General features: G+C 38.1%; 1 protein-coding gene across 1 annotated transcript in view; it reads left to right on the forward strand.

Moving 5' to 3' along the window:
• The window catches only part of LOC145775953 (uncharacterized), a 46,286-nt gene that overhangs the window by 19,653 nt on the left and 3,935 nt on the right, over positions 1–22,698 (forward strand). The gene's annotated exons all lie outside the window — the stretch shown is intronic.

The following is a 22,698-nucleotide window of genomic DNA, read 5'->3' on the forward strand; positions in this document are numbered from 1 at the left end:
AAATGTGACAAATCAGGCCGCATCTCCAGGTGGCCATGGTTCCTCACGTAAAACTGTTCTTACTAACAAATTTCCTATATTCCAACATTCAATCCGCATTCCACAATTTTTTTTGTGGTTTATGAACAATTTGTTGGAACTCAGATTTTCTTCACTTTTTCCCATCCAAGCTGAGGACTAGAGGGCATTTTTTGTTTTTTGTGGTAATATTAAAAACGTTTCAAAAGTAAGTTTTCTGGCAGGATGCCCTTTCTGACGCTAACTACAGTTACAAACAATATGTCTAGCCTCTACCTAAAAAGGTATTATTCACAAGGTAGTAGGAAGTCTGAAAAGGATTGGGATGAATGGGATGGTGACCCACTTGTTAGCTCGGGGGTGATCAAGACTAGAACTAGAAAGAATTTTTACACAATGTCACAATTCTTTCTATCTCTTTGTAAAGAGTGTTTGGAAAGATTGATGATGTAGTTTATTGGGATATCAGACGTTAAACAGTCAAATAGTTTTAATTGTGAGATGTTAGATTAAATCCTTGAACTAATAAATGGTTCACCAATTCCAGCAAGAAATCAAGTTCTGAACAGCAAACGTCTTTGTCAATTTCAAACTAGATATTCACAAATACAGTACTTGCAATCAGCTACTTTACAATTGGCAATAACTTCCACTTTTACAATCTATTCAAAAGCGGTTGGAACTCTACAATTGTTTTCAATAGGCCTATACTTTTTATTATAACTTCTAATCCTCATAATACACAACTCTAATAGTAATCATACTCGGTGGGTGTTCTGATACAAGAACCAGACATTTCACTTACTGAAGTTTTAATTAACTTAAAAGTATGGTATCTAAATACAGAACATAAATACATACGTAAACAGAAAAGAACACCATTACTCTGTAAACATAGGAACCTAACACCAGCTAACAAACTAAAGACTGCAACGAGTTGAAAACACAAAACACCGCGTGTACCAATAAAGAAAGAATGCCTGCGTCCGAAACAAAATAATAATGACGTCACACACGCGAATCAGAAGAGCGCAATTTCATTACAATCTCCTCCACCAAAATAGTGAGAATATTAATAGCGAATACATAGCAAATATAATAACATGGTAGCTTAAAGAGAACACATTTAGTAAGACAGTCTATCAGGAGGTTTACGTTCTCTTGATGATTGCCAACCCACTTCAGTTTGTGCTTTCACAACCTTTTTGGGCGAGTTGTCAACTTCAGCGAGCGGTAAGTCGGTAGGCCTATTATCTACTGGGCTAACTCCCATGCTATCAGGTTCAAGCACGCCCTCTTGTGACGGAGGTGAAGACGAATCTCCTGTGGGGGCAAGATCTCTGGCAGATACAGTGGCTTCATGACCATTTTCGAAACGTACACGGGCATAATTCGGATTACTTTCGAGAATCTCGGCACTGTCAACAAGAGGTTCATATTTACTGTTTCTCACATGCCGTCTAACATACACAGGGCCATCTTCGAGCCAAGTCGGGACAGAAGTGCCAAACGATGATCGTCGTGAAAACTTAAACAAGCGATCGTGAGGGGTTTCGTTTGTGGCTGTATTAAGCAATGATCTGATCGAATGCAAAGCCTTGGGTAACACAGCTTCCCAGTGGGCAGTACGTAAATTTTTCGATCTTAAACACAGTTTTATGGCAGTCCACACAATACCATTGTAACGTTCACATTGAGCATTTCCTTGGGGGTTATATACAGAAGTGAAACTAGTCACAATTCAGACAAATTTCTCAAGTACTCTTTTAACCTCTTAGAAAATTTAAACGCTTTGACGTTATCAGAATGGATAATGCTAGGCGTACCGTATACCGCAAACAAATTATGCAAACATGAAATCACAGTATCGCCACTGGTATCAGCACAAGGAAATACAAACGGAAAGCGAGAACACTCATCCACGATAGTAAGAAAATAACGAATTTTAGAAACTGATGGTATCGGGCCTTTAAAATCTATGTTCAGTCTCTCAAACGGTTGGGTAGATTTGATTAAAGTAGCATTCGGTGGCTTATAAAATCGTGGCTTTACTTCACAGCATACTTCACAATTAGCAGTCAAACGTCGAACGTCTTCAACTGAATACGGTAAATTTTTCATACGAATAAAATGAAACATTCTTGTCACCCCTGGGTGACATAATTTGTCGTGAATTTCGTACAGCGTAGTGTCTGCTGTGCTGGTACAATATGCTCTTGAAATAGCATCTGGTGCTACGTTCAAAGTCCCAGGCCTATAGATAATGTCGTAAGAAAATTGTGAAAGTTCAGCTCTCCATCAGAGAATTTTGTCGTTCTTAATTTTGCCATGATTTTTGTTGTCAAACATAAACTTTACCGAATTTTGATCGGTGACGAGGCTAAAACGACGGCCGTGGAGAAAATGCAACCATTTTCAAACAGCTTCCACTATTGCCGTGGCCTCTTTCTCAACACTTGCATGATGCTTCTCATTGCGATTCAAGGTGCGAGAGAAAAATGCAACTGGTTTACCGTTTTGTTAAAGTATTGCTGACAGTGCTACGTCCGACGCATCGGTTTCAACACAAAAAGGCAAATTTTCATCAATAGCTTGCAACGTCGCGTCCGCCAACACTTGTTTTAAGTTTTTAAACGCGTTTTCAGCATCTTGATTCAATGGAAATAATGCTGTTTCCGTTAGAGGCTTTATTTTATCCGAATACTTCGGTATCCAACGTGCATAGTATGCAAATAACCCGACAATTCATCGTAGAGCCTTTGTACTCCGGGGCACAGGCATTTGAAGGAGGGGCCTTACTCTTTCTGGATCTGGGATTATAGTTCCATTTTGAACTCTATACCCTAGAAGATCAATTGTTTCGCATGAGTACTTGCACTTCTTTTCATTAAAAGTAAGGTTGCAGTCTTTAGCAACATCCAGGAAATGACGCAGATTTTCATCGTGCTCCTGTTTTGTTTTGCCACACACTGTTACATTGTCTAAGTAAGCAAAAGTACTTTTACAAGAATGTCGATCAATAATGTCATCTATAATTCTTTGAAACCATGGCACCGCGTTAGTTAAGCCGAATGGAATGACATTGTACTCGTACAGTTGACCATTTGCTTCAAAAGCGGTGTACAAGCGATCAGCTTCGGGGATTTCAAGTTGATGATAAGCACTTTTGAGATCGAGTGTGCTGAAGAACGTGTATTGTGCAATTTTATTTACTTGATCTTGCATATTGGGTAATGGGTAAGCGTCTAAATCAGTAAATTTGTTAATTGTGCGGCTATAATCCACACACATTCTTTTCCGGTGAATTACTTCATTTTCCCCAGACACAACAAGAACTTGGGCTCTCCATGGGGAGGTGCTTGGACGAATTATTCTATTAGCTAGTTGCGTTCGAATGGCATTTCCAATAAATTTTTCATTAGTAATAGATTGTTTTCTTGATTTTGTGGCAATAGGTTTGAAATCTGCAGTCAAATGTTCAAAAAGTTTTGGCATGAGATGTGTCTTAATTTTTCCTAGAGCGCCAAGCTGAAGTAATCAGGAATCTGTTTTTTTATGAAAAAATTTCCCGTGGTTTACAATCACGATAATGACGTCATAATTACACATTTACACGTTTTCTGACGAAAAACCTCACACAAAAATATATTATAGACGGCCATCTGTAGCTTCATAGTTCCAATAAACAATTTTGGTATCTTATTTTATTCGTAAGCAGGCATGACGCACTGTTTGTGCCTGATATGCCCATGTTGATCGGAATAAATTGGAACAACAATAGGCATATATAATTTGACGCCGCATGCTTACAAATTAGATCCACTGACTCACTGACCACCATGTGAATGTCATGAAACAATATGCCATCACGAGCCGCTTGTTACGTACTTGACAACCGTAATGCAAATCAAATTTTCTTGGTGCGCATCTGCAGCTATGTATCTTGCTATGGATTTTTTTTAGTGAAACCAACTGGCTGGTTATTGTCGACAAAGTCAATTCCAAGTGAAAAGTCGTAATAAAATACTCCAGCACCACAGCGAACTCTAATACTAATGTCGGTAGAACAAGAATCACATATTAAAATGTTGTTGACTTGTTGTCTAAATCCACAGTAAGTTTCGCAATTTCGCTTACTCTTTGAATAGATTTACTACTTTGAAGTAATATTTTTACAGCAGAAACTTTGTCGTATATTCCAGGTTTTATTGCAGCAATTGGGCGAGATTGCGTTGACTTGTCTGCTAACAATTTCATTTCTGTGAGTTTATCGAGTATCTTGTCTAGCTTTTCGTTCATTTCAGAATTATTTTGCGATTCAGCTCCAATTGTAAGATAACGTATTTCAGGCTGGTTATCCGTTGTTACGATTTCCGTGGGTTGCGCTTCCAATAACTCGACGTCACTGTCTTCGACTTCTTTACTGCTAGCAATAACACCTGTTTCGTTTGTTTTTTGTTGTTGTTGTCCTTGATTGTTCTCCTCGTCTCAAGTGGGGATGTGGTCTTTTCCGAGTGGATGAGGAAAACATTTCCATTAGACTTATTTGACCATATTCTTTAATAGGAAAACCTCGATGTTGCTGACGGGTATGTTCGCTAAGTCTGTCCCTTCGCATAGACACCCTGCAATCTTCTTCTTCTCTCGTTTGACTTGTAGTAGCTTAGATTGGCAATGCCTCCTCGTGCAGCCAAGATACGGTAGTTGGGTCCAGTTGTTGAATACCAGTGATTCCACTTGGGGGTCGTAAGATGGAACATTCGTGGAGTATGTGTTGCATTGTTTGTTCTACCGCTCCGCAGACACATATCGGCGAATTATGCAACCCCCACCTAAACAGATTAGCTCCAGTACAGCCAACGTCACATCTGATCCTGTTCAATGTGACCCATGCCTTTCTTGAGAGGTCTGCTCCAGGAGGGATGGAGAGTGCTGGCATAACTGAAAACTGGGGAAGGATATGTGGCAGCTCGTTCCATTCTTGGGCCCATGTTTCCATGCAGCTGAAGTTCTTATCCACAAGTTGTGTAGCATATCGATGGAATGGGCGCCTTGATGATAGGCGTTGAGGTCTGACTGGTCCATTTGTTTGGGAGTGACTGTGGAGAAGGTGTTGAGGATCGAGTCTCGCATGTAGAGCCAGTTTGTGAGAGGCTTCTTCCCTACGGACATGAGCAGGAGCAATGCCAGCCAAAGTTGGCAGATAAGCAGTAGGTGTGGGGCGGAGACAGCCAGTGATGATGCGCAAGGTGTCATTAATGCATACATCCATCTTTTTTGTGTGTCTGCTGCGGTTCCACACAGCTGAGGCATATTCGGCTGAGCTGTAGACCAAGGCTAGTGCACTTGTACGCAAGGTTGATGCTCGGGCTCCCCATCCTGTTCCTGCTAGGCTTCTCAAGAGGTTATTTCGCTAGGTAACCTTGGCACGGAGTGACTCGATGTGGGGTCTGTAGGTCAGCTGCCGGTCAAGTTTTACTCCAAGGTAAGTTGGGTTTGCAGTGTATGGTAAAGGATTTCCTTTTAGCGAGACAGACAGTTGACGTTGAGATTCCCGATTATTTAGATGGAAAGCAGAGATGGTTGTTTTCGACGCATTCAGTTTGAGCCTCCACTTGTCCAGATAGTCAGCCACCAGTTTCAGGTCAGCTTCAAGTTTTCTTTTCACCTCATGCCAGTTCCTGTGAGCATATAGAAGAGCTAGATCATCCGCATAGCCATACTGTTGCGATGTAGTGCATGGGAGGTCACTTATATAGATATTAATATATACCCTGCAATAGCCACATCTAATCGGAAGCTTTGATTTAAACGTTGGCGTAGCTGCCATTAGTTTATCACGAAGAATTACTGAAAATACACACTGAACTGAAGTGAATATAGGGCTAACTTGAGTTATGCAAATAGTAATAATAACGCCAACACGGACAGTCGAATAGCCGCTTAGCATCGGCAAGCGTTAATAGATGCGGGCGCGTTTTGCTTGCGTCACCGGGCAAGCGTCTATACAGAAAAATTGTTGTTGTGTTGTTGTTGTTTAATTTTGGAACAACGTTTACGGTCGTATACACTAGGCTACAGCTTGTATAGCTTCGGTGAATTCCCTTAAGCTTCTGTTATCTATTAGAAATAGTTTGGGTTTAATAAATCATCGTTATGGTTTTGCTTCGTAAGGAAAACGCTGGTGTGTTTACAAGCAGGTTTGAGAAATTCAGTTCAAACTGGCTATTCAATGAGTCTTTCCACGTTGATTCAAGGCCTGGACACGTTGAATTCATATTACAGTCGAAACGCCAACAAAGGAAAAACTTCCCGCTGAGAAATGAAATTAACACTTTCACTGCGAAGGCTAATCCGCTAAAAGCATCCATTGACTGCTGAATTTTTTCCCGTTGTGCAAACGCCAGCAATCAGCATTTGATGAATGCATAATAGCAGTAGGCCTACCATTGGTATACTGGAATTTACAATTATGACATCACAATACCAAACTTTATTTCGTAAATAACGTTTCTTGTAAATACGCATTTGCGACGCTCATATGAAGACGTTAGTAACGTGATTCTTACGGTAAAAATTTCCCGCGAACCGGCAAATTTCCCGGGAATGTCATTCCCGGATTCCCCATTTTTTCCAGGCCTGTCCACCAAAATCAATTTTTACTGACTCATGTTGTTTTAAGAAGTCTTGGCCCAAAATTACGTCAGTCAGTAAGTGTTTCAAAATCACCAGATTGACATCAACATATTTGCGTTGCTTGAGTTCAATGTTTACTTGACAATAACCTTGACTACTTGACGCTTTTCCTTTTATCGCCATTCCAATTTTACATGATTGAGGGTGAACTACAAGGTTATGCCTTCGAACAAATTCTTTATCCACATGGCTTAAACTGGATCCGGTGTCAATTAATACATTAGCCCAAATGCCATTGATGCTAATTCTAACATTTACCTTTGTCGGGGGGTCTCCTGTTGGTTCCGACGATGATACCACGCGAGCGATTCCATTGCAGAAGACTTCTTCCAACTCGTGCGACAAACCACCGCGTAGTGTCCGTAAGCGTTGCATTTGTAGCACTTGACTTTTCTGGCAGGGCACAGCGACCGAGCATGTTTTGGAAAACTTCCACAATATCCACATTTTGATTTGAAGCTGGATTGATTGGAACTACCCGCAAGTTGGTTTGGAATAGCAGCAGTACTAGGTTCATCATGATACTCAGAAATCGGCTTTGACACAAACGGCCTGTCATATTGTTCGGAGTTTCGATGAGCAATTTCTAGGGAACGAGCTTGCTTGAAAATAGCTTCTAGCGTTGTGGTCTCTGGCGTGTTGTTTTCCAAAAGACGCTGTCGAATCTCGTGAGAGACAATACCAGAAATGAACGTTTCGCATATATAGCTTCGTTTCGATATTCTATTGCCGTCACCTGCCTATAATCACAATCTTTGGCTAACATTTTTAGCTTTTGTAGATAGTCATCTAGCGATTGACTTATTTCTTGTTTGCAAGTTTTCAATTGGTAACGTGAGAAACTACTGTTGATAGGTTTCTCATAAAGAGCACGTAGTGTAGCGACTGCATTGTCGAACGTGTCGCACTCACTAATATAGTCATAAACGTCGGCATCTACATGCGCAATCAGGCATCTTAGCTTGTCCACATCAGTCGCATCCGGTGTACCTTCTAAGAATCCCGTGAATTGTTTATACCAATGTAGCCAGGTTTTCTTGGATTGCGCAGAACTTGGATCAGCCTTGAAGACATTAGGTTTATAAAACTTGCTTTCCATTTTCAAATAAGTTAATTAAATTGTTCTGTTACAATAACCAGACATTTCACTTACTGAAGTTTTAATTAACTTAAAAGTATGTACTGTATCTAAATACAGAACATAAATACATACGTAAACAGAAAAGAACACCATTACTCTGTAAACATAGGAACCTAACACCAGCTAACAAACTAAAGACTGCAACGAGTTGAAAACACAAAACACCGCGTGTACCAATAAAGAAAGAATGCCTGCGTCCGAAACAAAATAATAATGACGTCACACACGCGAATCAGAAGAGCGCAATTTCATTACAGTGGGTTAGTGCGTTTGCCTCTAAATCGGTAGGCATAGGTTCGATACCCTGTCGGGTCATACCAAAGACTATCAATGGTAATGAATCTAATTCCTTCTTGGCACTGAGCAGCGGAATGAAAGTATTCTCCTAATAATGTACTCAGTTGCGCCTCTATACGACTGCATTGACACTGTCTGCTTTGTAAAGTGCTAAGCGGAACGCTTTCTGCTATGGATACAGTGCTATATAAAAGCAAGCATTATACTCAAATCACGCGGCTATTTATAACAGGTATGCTTTGACCAGAAGATTCCAGACAGTATGATCAATGATCATATTACATCACAATTCATTCCTATTGTCAACAAGTCAAAGGCGTCTCCAAAATCTCAAAAACACAAAATCTTCTAAATCTATAAGCAAGTTTGGTAACAAAAGATTGCGTGATTGAATCGCCTTCGTATGTCTAAATTCTATGAAATCTGAGACAAGACTTCTAACACCAAATCCGCTTTTAATTCCATTCTATACACAACATGAATATTGCTGTATATCTAGATTTCGAGTATTAAACTCTCTTCAGAACGGCTTGAATAGCAAACAAATAAAGACTACGATGAACCAATATATATAGTGCGAAAACAACACGTAAGCAACAATGACGAAACAGAATCATCATTGTCTACCTGGCAGGAAATTTGACAGTAGCGAAACAGTTAAAGCGAACAACAGATAAAGCTACACGTTGAGAAAACTGCGTAAACAATACATAGTATCAAAGTGGAACAGTATCACACTAGTTTAGCATTTTTTCGGACGAGCGGTTAAGCTCGACTGGGTCTTGGGCCAACTAAGTCGTCAGGGACTAGGAAGCGTATTTGAATGTTACCTCAGGACAAAATTCGACAATAACAACTCAGTAAGAATTACACAATGAAATTCTAGGACAAGAATGCAGCTTGCCATCGAAACTTATTGATTGTGGCAAGTAATATATGACAATTTTTAACTGACCCCAGGCATAAAGTTGGTTGAAAATTTTTTTTGTGTGTATATACATTACATTTTATACACTTTAACATTTTATATACTTTTTATACTTTTTTATACTTTTTTTATATACACTTTATATACTTTTTATACATTACATTAAAAATCGATTCGGAAATCCTTATTTATTGTTGGGAAATGGCCAACCCAAAAAGTGACATTTTAAGTTAAGTAGCCCACTAAGTTGTTTTTATCAAAAGTTTAAGAAAAAACCTTTCCAGTGATCCCCATTCCACTTTATTGTTACCCCTCAACGTAACATGCACGCTACATAAACTGCATCTTTCTTATTAAAAATAAAACATGAAAAGAAATAATTGAAGTTTAAACTTAGTTGAAGCAAGTTTACTTGCAGAAGTAATCTAATAATAATCATAATATTAATTATTGCTTTGACAGATTGTGTGTGTGTAGATTTGATGCCTGTTGCATGCAATCAACAATCAGTTTTTCCACTAGATTTTCAAACCATGTAAATACAACCACTAATACAGTGTATAATTTCCTAAAATCCAACAGCACACAGGTTGAGATACACTGTAACTTCTGGAATGGCCCGTTTCGGAGAATCCGATTCGGAGAAATCCCGATTCGGAGATAGCCGTTTTCGAAGAAAGCCCTTTTCGGAGATTTTTTGATACCCATAATCAATGCATTAGTAAAAATTAGGTGAACATCAGTTGTTGCTTTTGGCTTTTCTTTGAGATTGCATTGGATGTAGCCTATGTATAGTATTGAACGCAGATTGAACATAGGCCTATGTGTCTAAATGCCCCTTGTACTATGAGACAACTGTTCTTTCTCCTGACCGAAACATGACAGCTTGTCTTCTGACTACACTGGTCTACACGATTTTTGTGGCATGAACTTTGAAAACTGATTTAGAGTAATTTTGGGGTGCTGAATCCGAATCTGACCTCAGATTTCGCATACCACGTCAGGTTTGTGAGATATGATAACAGCAAATTGTTACTTTTGTCCAAAGTGGAAGATTTGACGTTGCGTTTATTGCACATACACATTGTGCTATATCCAGAAATCCAGGCCATGTGGTGCATAAGTACCGGTAGCTGAAATACACCCATCAACTACATACAATTTTGATACGAATTTGTTTCTAAGCAACATTATTAACAAGGCTAAAGATGTACCGATATATCGGTATCGGTGATATCGGCCATTTTTTTGAGTATCAGTATCGGCAAAATTTGGCCGATACTGTGGCCGATACTAAACATGTAAAAAAAGGCGTTTGCTGCGGATTTTCTACAGAAGCAAAGATATAAATTTTTTAAAGTAATAACTAACGTCACATTGATGTAGAAAAATAACAACCCGTTCAAATTTTTGATACGTCACACTTCCATGACTTCTTGCGTGCACGTTTTAACATTGGTTGCTTACAGTGATTCTTTCACTTAAACAAAACGTTTTGTTTCAGCAGTTTTGCGTTGTTCGATTCTTAAGTTGTGCAAGGAGACTCAATTTTTCCAATATTTATCATTTGTGTTTCTTTTTTACACTCAGTAGAGTATATAACTTGTAAACGTTTTTCATCCACACAACGTCATGAATTAAATTATTATATCTCAAATCGGCATAATGACGTGACATCATCTAAACGTAACAGAAATAGCGAAGAGCAAGTATCACTATGAAAAAAACACAAAAGTGTAACGCAAATAGGCAACATCAAAAGACATAGATGTTCTTTCACTTGTCAGCAGGGCCTCCAAGAGCCCTGCCGGGCCCCGGTGCAGATGTTGCTGCCGGGCCCCCCTGCGCGACATGTTGCATGATATCTCACAAGCAAAATTTGCGGTGTGCGTTAATCCACAAGGCCAATGCATACATGGTGTTCTACACAGTGTTTTTATTTTAAAACCAGACCTGTTTAAAAAATAATACAAAGAATACATTAGGTTAAAGTATTAACACTCCACCATTTCACAAAGAATACAGTATTGTACTGGTGTTTATGACTTTAAATTCACAGATACGCATTAGTTATACGCAAAGATGAAAGGCTGTGGCTATAGTTACACTATGTAGTGTAACTATAGCCTCAATAGTGTTGCCAGATAAGGAATTCTGCCCAAATTTGAGGAAAAGTTTATAGCTGTTGAAAACAAAAACTTGTACGGTATCATATTTTGGAAATTGTTTTTAGTTCTGGGCAAAGATCAAAACCCTAACCTTATTCCTAACTCTAACCCTTACCTTAACCCTTCCTAACTTTAATCCTAACTCTGGCAACACCTGATTGTAACCATGGCAAAAAGTGGGTAAAAATATCCACTTTGAAGATAAAAATAGCAACACTATCCGGCATGGCTGACATACATATGTAGCATTGCATATGTGTGCATACAGCTTTACATTAACATACCGTACAATATCATTTCTGACCTTAAAATCAGCAGAGACTAGGAGACCAAACTTGGATGAATGCATTGCTGAATGCAATATATATATATATACCAACATCATTTCAGGATCAATAGGCTGCTTCTTATTTTTACTCCTTTAGTTTTCTTTGCTTGTTTGAGTGAAACTGCATTCAAGCAGGATTGAGGGTCACTTTCTCTTCATTTCTACAGCAAGCGATCAGTAGAAAACAAAGTTGAATATATTTCTATTTTCAAGACCTATCAATGTAAATGTACCTACATCTATCACTATACTAAAACAATGAAAACTATTAATTATCGATACCTTTACAAATACCCTGCATAACTACAGAATGGCTGTTTTGAGTAAATATTGACACTGTTGCTGAAATTCAAGAGTAAGATTGGATTGGCCTGGCCGGAGAAGACTGCTAAGAAATACTTAGTGAAAACAAATGAAAGGAAAACTTAAGATATATAAAAAAATATTTGTTTATATACTAAGCATATTTTTGAAAATCAACACCTTTCTGCAGTGCTGGAAAAAGTAAGTTGCATTGCAATTAGGACACTTCTGATTCTGTCTAGAGTTAAAAGAAACTGTACTTCAACAGAAGTAAAGATCTATGATTTTTACTCAAAAATCACACTTTCACTAATCTTTTAACTTTTTTTCGATTTTTGTTAGACTGTTATGACATTTGGCCCTGTTACAAGGACAAAATTATTTTCCAGCACTGCCTCCATGAAACTTGCTTGCATCCCAATATAGCAAAATCATTCAAGTCCTAAAAACTCAAAAATACTGTACTGTTTCAGGCTATATTGGAGAAGTTCCATGATTTCAGTATAATTAGTATCCAAAAAAACACTTAAGCATTATTGTACTGAAAAAGTGACAGTAAAGACTTCTTGCTAAGCAATTCTAACAATATTTCAATACCGGTACTTTTTACTATTTTCTGAACTCTTAAAATATCACACTAAACAAGATTATCTACAACTAAAATTGTACCAGTTCAACATGATTACACATAACTGTCACTGCTCGTTTGTGTCATAAATTGACAAGATGTCAGAAAAATGCATGGAATACCTTCTGTGTAATAATATAATATAATATTTATTGGCATCAGACAAAGCTGTCCATATCCAAAACAACGAAATAATACACAAACTGCAAACAACGAACAACAACAACGAAAAACAACAAATAATACACAAACTGCAAATGCACAAACTCTCACTAAATATGCTATCAACTGTTACAAGTTTACAGACAATGGTACGGTAGTGTTACAAGTTAGAAGAACTGAAAGTATTCAGAATGATAAAAACAATCAGATGACATGGCAGCCATCAAAACTAAATAATAGCATACATAGAATTATTATACTGAAGACGGTAATTTGATTTACGATGGCAGTCGGACCTCATCAAGGAGGCAACAATAGAGTTAGACGAAACTTCACATCTTCCAACAAAAGAAAAAACATATTTCCGAAGTAATGCATCAAATGTTATAATGTTACACAAGACTTGATGTTCACGTACGCTATAGTGTTTAGGCAAATTGTGTATAATTCTAAATGCATTATTGAAGGCAACACGCAGGCGATTAATGTCACGTTGATGATAATTTTCCCACAGATGACATGCATACATTAGAGTACAATATGAACGGAATAGAACATTTTTAATATCACTGGAGCACTTGTAAAATTTTAATTTGTTGGCAGAACAGTAGATTGATCGCACTTGTCGATTTATATCTTTGTCGTCACACATTGCTGTGTCAAGAAAAACACCCAAATATTTGACACTGTCTACGAATTTGATCTCACTTCCATTGAGCCGTACAATTGGATTCAAATTTAACTTTAAGTGATTGGTTTGGAAGTACATAGCAAATGACTTTTTGCAGTTAAAAATGACATCGTTAGCAAGCGCATAATCTTCACACACATTCAAGATACTCTGCAGACCATGTACACTTGGAGAAATACAACAAATATCATCAGCAAACATGAGATGATTGACAAGTGTATTACCTATGTAACAGCCTGCCTTGGTTTTGCTTAACACAGTCGATAGATCATCCATATACACAGCAAATAAGGAAGGACTGAGGACACCACCCTGTTTGACACCATTGCTGACAGAAAAAGACTGTGGGTAATGACAACCCCAGCGTATGTACATCCGCTGATGGGTATACCAATAAACAATTAGACGAACAAGGCATATCGGCACTCCTCGTTGAATTAATTTCTTGAATAGGAGGTTGTGGTTTACCCTATCAAATGCTTTTGAAGCGTCTAAAAATACAGAGAAAACAGGACTTCCACGTTTTCTGTAGTAAGACACAGCTTGCTTAAGTACAAAAATGCACATATCTGTGCTATGCTTAGGTTTAAAGCCAAATTGATTATCATTTGTTGTGAGATAGTCATTAATGAAAAAAAGTACAACATGCTCAAATAGTTTAGAAATGACCGTAGCAAGAGCAATAGGTCTGTAGTTTGCAATGTCTCTTACGTCACCAGATTTGTTTTTAACAATGGGAACTAATTCAGTTTTAAGACAAACATTTGGCACATACCCATAAACAAGGCACATATTAAAAAATGATGAAAGATATACACTGATACTGGAATCTGCATAAGCAATGTGCTCAGAAGATATTTTATCACAACCAACAGAGCAATTTAATGGTAATTTATGAAGCAAAGAAGAAACTGTGTCAGCAGAGGTCAGAAATTGGCTAGTATTGAGATAGCCATGTATATCATTTAAGTGAGATGAAACAAATTCTTCATTGACAACTTTTTTACCAGTCGAGTTTAGCAATTGATTAAAGTAACACATCCACATGTTGGAAATGTTTTTACTTCCAACAGCACTTCCGACAGAGGTAGGTAATGAGCATCTTTGTGATCCAGACTGTCTAATTTTATCCCAAAATGTTTTAAACGAGGAGTCAGCATGAAATGCTTTGGCAATGGCATCTGCTTCATGCTGATCTCTGTTACTTTTGCACTTTCGTAGAGAAGATTTGAATATTTTACGAGTAGCAGACATGCCCTTGTGTATGCTGCCAGTTTTAGGTTTGCCACCTTCAACCCAGTCCAGGTACTTAGCTCTGGCTTGCTTGTGGAGGGACTTGAATGTATTGTTCCAACCAGGAGTTGAATAAGTAGATATATTCTTGTTTTTAACTAAAAGAACTTTTCTTGAGGCATCTAGGAGGACATCTACGATACTGTCATAAAACTTGTCAATCTCCTTTAAATGAGATTTATCACAGCAGAGAGAGTTTTTACATATGACGGAATCAGCTTGCAAAGAGATATGAGCTAACCTGTGTTTGGTTTCTTGAGCATAGCGTTCTAATTGCTGCTGAGATGCTGCTTTCCAAGAGAAAGTACTTGAGTTGGTATATTTGGGATCAATGAAATCCAATTTTGAAAGCGACTTACAGTTGAAATTAACCGATAAGGGTCGATGGTCAGATATAATATAGTCATTGAGGACTTCTACCTTGCAGATGGATTGGTGTAGAGCAGTGGAAGTGACACAATGGTCAATCCAGCTCCATGTCCCATGAGCATCACTGACAGGGCCGGATTTAGCTGATGGGGGGCCCGGGGCACTTTTAGATCGGGGGGCCCCCTGCAAAAAAATGTTTCGCGCCGAAGGCGCGAAAAACTGCCTCTGCGTCTACAGTAGCATCAATCCAGCACTGCACAGCATTTTGCAGAAACTTCAAAGGCTGAAAGGAAGAAAAAATAACACATAACACAACATTTTTTCCACGTAGGGGGCCCTTTAAAAGTCGAGGGGCCCGGGGCACCTGCCCCTCTGCCCCCCCCTAAATCCGGGCCTGATCACTGATGTAGGTAAATGATTCGGCAGGTAACAGGACCATGTCTGATTAGTCTGAAATAATCAGGTCCTGGTCTGCACAGAAGCTTTTGAACATGCTTCCAAACATATTTTTGTCACTTGCATTAAAGTCACCTAGGATACAAGTGTTGTTGCTTGAGCAGTCAAAAAGCATACTTTCTAATTTACCCAAGTATTCTAAGTATTTGTCCTCATTGTTATCACAGCAGTAAGGTAGATAGACATTTATAAGGACCATGTCTGCTTCCCCTATTACAACTTTAAGGCCAATAATAGATGAATCATCACTTTGAAAAACAGAAGCAGGAATACTTTTACTCCATAGAATGGCAGTGCCACCATAAGGTCTACCTGTATTCATCTTATCAGAAAAGTCCATTGCAGAATAACCATATGCATAATGATTTTTGCTAATTGTAGAAAGTCCAGGCTGTGCTTAGCCAGCCAGGTTTCCTGCAGCGGTATGATATCATAATCCTTGCATAGTAACTGAACATCATGCAGAGATGATGCCACACCTCTGCAGTTGTATGAGACAACCTTTAATTGTTCTTTATTGTTACCTTCCATCAGGAGTTTGTTTGGTTGTAGGCTCTATCCTAAAATTCTTAGAAGCATTGAAGAAACGTTTTACTAAGATACCAGTAGGCCAGTTGGCAGTATCCAGACATGTTTTCATTGGAATTCCTGAGACAGAAACTTTAAAAGAACAGTAGTGATCAAATTTTGTTTGCAACTTCATGCAGCTTATATCAGTGGCTTCAGGAAATTGCTTCGATGCAAAAGATGTGATGGTTTCTGTAGTTGTGTCTGGCTGAAGCCTTGACACAAAGATGTGTACAGGCATGTGTATGGCTTTTAAACTTGATGAGGAATCAAGCTGGCCTAGACGTGGCTTGTGCTGTCTTTTCTTGACTTTAACCCAATTATCCTTTCTGACATTAGATTTAGTTTGGTCCTTATCAGAGGTAATCTTGTGGGGGTACTTAGGATGATTATCCACTGTAATCATGGAGTTGTGTCTTTTCACTACATTGGAATAAGACTGTTTAGCAGGGTCAGGTAGTAACAGTGTAGCTGGTTGTTCAGTAGTTGGAGACACACTTACTGCCACTGCTTTTTCATGTAAGGGTTTGATTTCATTAACCATTGCTTTCAAATCAGATATGGAGCTGGTCAATGCATCTATAAAAGAGCATCCATTCACTATCAACCATGCTCATACGATTGTACACAAACCACAGCAAGGAGTTGATTACTACTTCCTTCATGTTATTTAGACGTTTTCAAATTCACTTTTTACTTCAATTATCATTACAACAAATTTTAATTAAATTTCACTCCTAATTCCCCTTATTCAAATAGAATCAATGATTTTTGCTAATGACTGTAACCTAACCTGATCAATCAATTGCTTATTAAAACATATCGTACACACCCAAATATTCACATTAAAACACCACTGAAATTAAAACACTAACACTGAGATTAAAACATTGAAATGAACTGAAATATTCATTCACACTGCAATATGTGTTTTCTGTAGTTTTTCAAAAAAGAATTCTCATGATGGGCCCAATCGAAATACTAAACTAACATAAAAAATAATATTTCATGCAAAATCGACCTTGGCACGCAAATTTAAACATTTTGTCGGGCCCTTTGAACTAAAAAAATTGAAAATTCTGTAGTTTTGAAAAAGGGCATACCCATGAGGGGGCCCAATTGAAATATGAAACTACGTTAATATAAAAAACAATATTTTATACAAAATCGACCTGAGCATGCAAATTTAAACATTTTGTCGGCTCCTTAAACTCAACAAATTGAAAATTCTGTAGTTTTAAAAAAGGGCATACCCATGAGGGGGCCCAAGCGACATACAAAATTAACATAAAAATATTTTATGCAAAATCGACCTGAGCACGCAAATTTAAACATTTTGTCGGGCCCCTTAAACCCAAAAAATTGATAAAGACAAAACACACATTTATTCTGTGATTTTTTAGAAGTAGAATTTTCTTCTGCGGTACTTGCAGGTTTGACAGCAAATACCTATTCGAGATGTCTTAAAATCGGAAATCTGCTGCAAATAGTGCTTTCTAAGACACAGTTTAACTGGGTTGTTAGAGCCATGCAGTGTTATCAATGGTTTGAATAGTTGATCATATTTTCATAGAAGAAGTTATATAGCCTGGATGGTGTGCTGTGCTGCAACTGCTACGTTGTTTGTTTGATTTGTTACAATTCACTGGAGTGAAAAATTAATCTATAGGCCTAATCTTTTAAATGAAACCCATTTCTTAGCCTGCAAAGAGTCAAAAGTGGCTGATTTTCCAAAGACAATTCCAAACATTTTTCTTTGCATTCTTTGTATTTAATGGCACTTGTGGCATTTTGCGTCAAAAAATCAAACAGGGTTTTAAATTGCACGTGAATTAAACCAGTATAATATGCAAACAATTCACTAACAGGAGAATTTAAAATAGATCTCACACTAAAAGCAATGCCCCCCCCAAGCCCCCCAGCAATTACGGGCCTGTTTTAGCCTAATTATAATCTTTCATTTTTGCCTCAAAATAATATATACGGCACAAAATTTTGCAACACAGTACAGGCCTGAAAACTCGTTTTTGTTTTTCGGCAGCCATCGTGGCCTACCGGGAGCTCCTTCTCGCCGGCCAAATCTGCATGCTTGAAGGCCAAAGTACAAAATAACGATAGAATTAAACTTAGAATTAAACTTGCAAACTAGAATTAAAAACTAGAATTAAAACTAGAATTAAACTTGCAACAATGCTAAAATGATCACTTAGCGTTGTTGAAGTCTGGGCCTGGGCGACTTCCTACAATAGACTCGTTGCACCACGTAATAACTGCTTTATCGGGATTGTAATCCAGTAGCCTACTGCGGGACCATCTAACGACACTCGCACGAGTGTCTCCAATGTGGCTGATTTTAAAGAAGTTTGCCACTCCTCTAGAATTCTGTTTAGCAACGAAAAACAACGTTCGAGATGTGTTGACGATGACGGCAAGGTAATAAAATAAGTATTTCAATGATGTGAAGGACATTACTAAAAGAAGCATAATTTTTGCAAAATATGACCAAAAAATGTTTTCCCCTCAGATGTCAACTAACCTAGTTCTCCTTTTTAACAACGATTCAATGTCCGACAACATCGAATCGACATAAAAACGACAATATTGCCAGCCGATGTAAATTAGCACTTCGGATTAAGACTTTCCGGTCGTTAAAATAAACGTCGGGAATTACAAACAAGACTTACAGCGCTGGTGATCGCAGATGGATATATTCCATCAATAACAAATATTCCCGCACAATGCAACAGAGGCGATTATGACGCGCTGACCTAATTTTGCGTCACTCTTTGATACTACATATTTTCGACAGTTAATCCACGATCATTCTATTGCGAAATTAAATAATTGGCTAGAAGAGACCGGCGGCCAAACTTGGCCGATTAAGGAGGTAGCACCGGCGGTTCATTCAAGCACTACTTAGCGGCCATGGCCGCATGCTGCTTTAAGGCTTGACAGTAGGTTACATCATTATAACATAACATGATGCCCTTTTTTGTATACCGGACACTTGTAGGCTATCATTACTCAATACATAGTGAGCTGATAGATTAGCATTGTCGCTTTATCTTATCTTAAAACTTGAAAAAAAATGGCCTTTTAGTTAACAAAAGTGCCCTTTTTTCGTAATCTTGCCCCCCAGTCAAAAATCGTTCCGGCGCCCCTGTTTCCACCTTTCCAGTGTTTTGCTTGGGACAGTATTTATATTCAAACTGTTGAAAGAAATTTACACCAGTCTTGTTTGACAAGAAAATAATAGTTGAAAGATTGAAATGTCCTTTCATTCGTGATGAATTCACTATGAAACATTACATGATTTACATACATTTTTTTCACCAATGCACTTATTACAGTACAAATTATGACAAGTTTTCTATCTCCAATAGTATGAAATTTTTTGGTACATGTACCACACAATGTTCTCAGTATTGTTATGAAGACTCCACCATAGCACACATGATTAAGTCTATCATATGCCTCAGTCTTTAGTATTGTAAAAGTCCTCTGCCGGGACTACAGAGAAGGGGACTTCCGACTCAAAAACGGCATGGGCCTTAAGAGGGTTAGGCTACTACCGCTCAAACGAAAATCGACAAAAAATAACATCTAAACGTCTTTCTGTTTAATGTAACAACTTTTATGGGTACTCAGCACAAAATTGAGTAGGCTGTGGCCAGTGGCGTACGCAGGATTTTCTCAAGGGGGGGCCATGGAGAGTAGCGTAGCCAGGAATTTTGAAAGGGGAGGTTTTGACGACCGACGGGCGAAGCCCGACGGCGTTTTCGCTTAAGATGACACCCAGCGGCGGGGGGGTCTGGGGGTCCTCCCCCAGAAAATTTTGAAAAATTACTTTGAATTTGGTGCATTCTGAGAGCATTTTCAACAAAAATGTGGGTATGAATATTCCTGTAAAATGGTGCTGTCAGGTGGCATAGCAAAAGGATAAGATCATGTTTTCTTCGGCATTTTTCGGAAATAAGGCTAAGTCTCTATGTTTTCTTGTTGTTAATTCCTGACTGAGATGATTGAATGTTTGGTATTGGCAAAACTCGCTCTTTTAATGCAGTTTTGTTTAAAATTAGGCAAGTTTTTTTTAGACTGAAACCATCATTCCCAAGCATAAAGAAACTGAAAGCATCATTCTCAATATCGTGACGTCACACGCGTGCCAAAGTGGGGTTGTAACCCCCAACTCACGCGCATCCGTCACGGCTGGATGCGCGTGAGACCTCGCCTTAGCGAGACAAGGGCAACAAAATTTGGATTTTTTTTTGGTAAAACGCATGTTGTACATAATGACATCACGCTGAAACAAAAAACTCGCAAAAAGTTAATTTGGGTTTCCCCGCCCTTTAAAGTGGCTACCTAACCAAGTTCCACATCTTCAAGTTTATTACATTTACATAAACACAAAACTACGCAACAAATTAAGTATCGAACGTTTTTCGAATTAAGTATCAAATTGTTCAAAATTCTAGCTAAAATTGTTAAAAAGAAATTTGATTGTGACATTTACCCGGTATATAGAACGTTCAAAGTAGGCAGATATTTCCAGCTGAAGTCGCCTACGCCCTTTGCTCTATGTTCTAATGTCGTTTATAAATTTAGTTGTTTGCGTCGGAATGGCCCGTTTCGGCGAGTCCGATTCGACGAGTCCGATTCGACTAGTCCGATTCGGCGAGTTCCCTATTCGGCGAGAGCCTTTTTCGGCGAGTGCCCTATTCGGCGAGTTTTTGAAATTTTTAAAAGAAAATTATCGGGTACCGTAGCCTAATTACAATTGCCGTTTTTACATAGTTTTAACGTCGCTAAACGTTGAAATCGTGCAGAAAGGAATAAAAATAAAATGTTTGAACTATTAAATTAAAATTCGTCATGTCAGTTCAGTTATTTTTATTTTTGACCATCATATCAAAAACAATACACGTCGACATAGCAAAGGTGTAGAAAAAGGTAGAAGCGACAAAACGCGAACGTTAAAACGTGCTTGTGACCGAAGTAAGTTATTGAGTTGAAAGAAATTTGGCACGGTCGCAACACCTTCAGAAAAATTTAAGATATGAAGGGAAAATAAAACAAAGAAAATGTTACAAAAAAAATCATGCTGATGTGTATAAGTTAGTACTTTTGAATAGTTAAAATGATTAGTTTGGATCAACAAATGAGAACCCATTGTAGTAACAGAATGAAAAGGCTAACCAAATGTGTAGCCTATCGTTTTAACGTCGCTAAACGTTGAAATCCTGTAGAAAAGAGAACTTTGCTGACTAGGATACGTTGAAACTGAAAAACATTCACAGAAGCCCTACGATATATACGTTGCATTTTTAAGATAATGTATTCAGACGTTGAATCAATGTACAAATGAAATGTTATGCTAAATGGGTTCTTGGAACAATTCGAAAGGCTTCTGTGAATGTTTCTCAGCTTCAACGTATCCTAGTTAGCAAAGTTCTCTTTTCTACACGATTTCAACATTTAGCGACGTTAAAACGATGTAAAAACGGAAATTTTTGCTGGTTGGGATAACTGGGCTACGGTACCCGATAATTTCTTTTAATCCAAGCTGTAGGCCACACATTTGTTGATCCAAACTAATCATTTTAACTATTCAAAAGTGCTAACTTACAGACATAAACATGATTTATTTTATTTTTTTTTGTAGCATTTTCTTTGTTTTATTTTCCCTTCATATCTTAAATTTTTCTGAAGGTGTTGCGACCGTGCCAAATTTCTTTCCAAAGGCGCCGACTTTTCAAAAAACCTTGGGGGCGAGAAAGGTGATAACGTCATAACCATAGCGCTATTTACTCAATTAAAATAGTCTTTGATTAAGCTTAGTGTCGTGTTTATATTAACAAATAGGTCGCAAACCGAATTTATTAGAAGCGCTGCTTGAAAGGATTAGTTTTACGCACGCAGTACGCCTAGTCATAAAAATTTTGATATTGTTAGCTCATAATTGGAACTGTTGGAAAACAAGCCGATTCATTTCCTTTTCGTGCGAGTGAACAACAACGATAAAGACAGTGAAGTTATCGAAATAAAACGCAAAAAATCATGATCTCAAGCAGAGTGAAAACCCGGTATCAGTTTTATTAACCTCGTTTCGCTAATTACTTACTTTCAAAGCGTTGACAACGGCGAAGTGTTTTCTCTTCTGTTTTTTATCGAAAGTCTTTATAGTCTTTTATTGAATACAGTAGGCTATACTCGAGTAAAGGTCGAGATGTTCGCAAGTGATTTTCACCTCAAAAAGACAAGTTCAACTAACACGGGACAAGCTGTTGTCTTCAGCTCAGCAATTTTCAAAATGAACGCACTAAAAATCATTGTCGACGTAGATTACGGATTGTGAAATCGCGTCGGCTTAAGTGAAAGTTTTGAATACGTTTATTTGCAGTGATTCAAACTTAATTTTCAAATTCAATGATTTCTTGTCAATTCTAAACTTTATGCACTTGTTGAGCAATATGCAAAGCTCACGAGACAAAACAGAAAGAGGAGATCATCTTTTTATTTTTGCGTGTAGGATATAATCGTTCTTATTATTACGTAACATTCCATGATCGTTAAAGTCGATGTCAAACCTTAGCGGCCGCATAAAACAATGATGACAGGTTAGCTAGGTGATAATAGCGGTAAGAGACGTCGTT

This window comes from Aplidium turbinatum, chromosome 8 (assembly GCF_918807975.1).
Source record: "Aplidium turbinatum chromosome 8, kaAplTurb1.1, whole genome shotgun sequence".
Lineage (NCBI taxonomy): Eukaryota > Metazoa > Chordata > Ascidiacea > Aplousobranchia > Polyclinidae > Aplidium > Aplidium turbinatum.